This window comes from Gossypium hirsutum, chromosome A13, assembly GCF_007990345.1.
Source record: "Gossypium hirsutum isolate 1008001.06 chromosome A13, Gossypium_hirsutum_v2.1, whole genome shotgun sequence".
Lineage (NCBI taxonomy): Eukaryota > Viridiplantae > Streptophyta > Magnoliopsida > Malvales > Malvaceae > Gossypium > Gossypium hirsutum.
This window is the reverse complement of record NC_053436.1, coordinates 65,044,160-65,046,807: the sequence shown is the minus strand read 5'-3', so window position 1 is coordinate 65,046,807 and position 2,648 is coordinate 65,044,160. Positions and strand designations below refer to the sequence as shown.

General features: G+C 38.1%; 1 non-coding gene across 1 annotated transcript; it reads right to left on the bottom strand.

Moving 5' to 3' along the window:
* Window positions 1–633: 633 nt before the first annotated feature.
* LOC121212839 (small nucleolar RNA R71) lies at window positions 634–740 on the bottom strand. The gene has a single exon (XR_005908212.1). It is a non-coding gene; the product is annotated as a small nucleolar RNA R71 (small nucleolar RNA).
* Window positions 741–2,648: the final 1,908 nt, after the last annotated feature.

The following is a 2,648-nucleotide window of genomic DNA, read 5'->3' as shown; positions in this document are numbered from 1 at the left end:
CTTAAGATACACAGGGAATGAGAAAAAAGACGATACTCAACCCCTAATCGAAGAGATGGTTGAAAACCAAGGGAATCAGCTACCTCCTGCAATTGCGGCTAATCAAAATCCTACTCCACGCACTATGTATGATTTTGCTAAACCTTCTTTAATAGGAACTGAATCTAGCATAGTTGACAGCTGTAGCTGCAAATACTTTTGAAATGATACAACAATTTGTTCAGTTTGATGGTTTGTAGGATGAGGATCCCAACGCTCATTTAGCCAACTTCTTACAACTATGCGATACATTTAAAATTAATGGTGTTTCTGATGATGCCATTCGTCTTCGGTTATTCCCTTTTTCATTGAGGAACAAAGCTAAACAGTGGTTGAACTCATTACCATGTTGTTCAGTTTGATGGTTTGCAGGACGAGGACACAAATGCTCATTTGGTGAATTTCTTAGAGTTTTGCGACACTTTTAAGATCAATGGCGTTTCTGATGATCCCATTTGCTTTCGGTTGTTTCCCTTTTCGTTGAGGAACAAAGCTAAACAATGGTTGAACTCATTACCACGAGGGTTAATTACTACTCGGGAACAAATGACAAAAATTTTTTTACTAAAATACTTTTCGCCTGCTAAAACGGCTAAATTACGTAATGATATCTCTTCTTTTGTGCAGATGGATTTAGAAACACTCAATGATGTATGGGAGAGATACAAGGACTTACTGAGAAGGTACCTTCACCATGGGTTACCGCTTTGGCTCCAAGTACAAACATTCTACAATGGTCTGAATCCTTCGACTCGGTAACTGGTTGACGCAGTTGCTGGCGGAACCATCAACAATAAAACACCGGCAGATGCCTATGAGTTTATAGAGGAGATGTCACTGAATAATTATCAGTGGCAAGTCATGAGGACAAAGCCAATGAATTATAGTGTCGATTAGGTCACTATGCTCTCTAATCAGGTAGAACTCTTAAATAAAAAGATTGATGGTTTTCTTAATTCTTCACAGGTTCACCCAATAATGCAGCACGAAGCAAGTGGAGGTGGAACAAACAATTCGGAATATCAACCTTATACCCACAACATGGATAACGAGTAATTAAATTACATACGTAATAATCCTCGACCTCAAAACAATCCATATAGTAACACTTATAATGTAGGTTGGAGGAACCACCCTAATTTCTCGTGGGGCGGTCAAGGAAATCAAAGACCACAACATCCTCCGGGCTACCAACAACCATCCTATCAACAGTAAAAGAAGCCAACCCTTGAAGAGATGCTCTCAAAATTCATATAGGTGTCAGAAACTCATTTCCAGAACACCGAGATAGCACCTAAGAATCAACAAGCATCGATCCAAAGGCTCGAAACTCAGATAAGATAGCTATCCAAACTGATCTCGGAAAGACCACTAGGAAGTTTACTTAGTAACACCAAATCAAGAGAGCATGTCAAAGCAGTTACACTAAGGAGTGGGAAAGTGTTAGCAGAATCTGAAAAGAAGTTAGCATAAGAAGCCGTGGAAAGAAAAAGTAGGGAAGAAAAACCCGAAAATAGTGACAAACCAGTGCCGGAGGAATATAAACCACCAGTTCTATATCCAGCAAAATTGAAAAAATATCTTATTGATGCACAATTCAGTAAGTTTCTTTAACTTTTTAAGCAATTACATATCAACTTACCTTTTGTTGAAGCCATCTCGCAGATGCCTACCTACGCAAAATTTTTGAAGGAGCTTCTAACAAATAAAAGGAAGTTCGAAGACTTATCTACAGTAGGACTCAACGAGGAGTGCTCAGCCATACTCCAAAACAACCTGCCAACCAAACTAAAAGATCCAAGAAGTTTTACTATCCCTTGCTTAATTGGTAGTCTGAATGTTCAAAAAGAACTAGCTGATTTAGGCGCTAGCATTAATTTGATACCATATAAAATGTTCAAACAACTTGGTCTTGGGGAACCTAAACCTACTAGGACGAGTATTCAATTAGCCGATAGATCTGTTAAATATCCTAAGTGTATTATAGAAGACGTACTCGTAAAAGTAGATAAATTCATATTCCCTGTTGATTTTGTTGTACTTGACATGGATGAAGATGTGAAAGTACCCTTAATTTTAGGGCGCCCATTTCTAGCCACTGCTAGAGCTGTAATCGACGTGGGTGACGGTAAATTGGTACTTAGAGTAGGGGACGAGGAGATTATCTTTAAAATTTATGATGCTATGAGATTCTGTAGGGAACAGGATGATTCATGTTACTTTATTGACTCTATTGATCATATTACTCAAGACTCTTTTCAGGAAATTGTACAAGTGGAGATGACGGAACCGTATCCAGCTCAAGGCGAGGAGACAGGTGAGGAACCTAATGACATTAAGATAAACGATGAACTTAAGCAAAAATCCTCTATTGAGGAGCCTCCCAAACTAGAACTTAAACAATTACCAAACCACTTAGAATACACATTCCTTGGAAATAATTCTACATTACCAGTTATTATTGCTTCTAACTTGCAACCCAAGGAGAAAGAGGAATTAATCCAAGTTTTAAAAGAACATAAAAAGGTCATAGCTTGGAAAATTTCTGACATTAAAGGAATCAGCCCTTCTTTTTGCACCTACAAAATTTTGATGGAAGATAAATACAA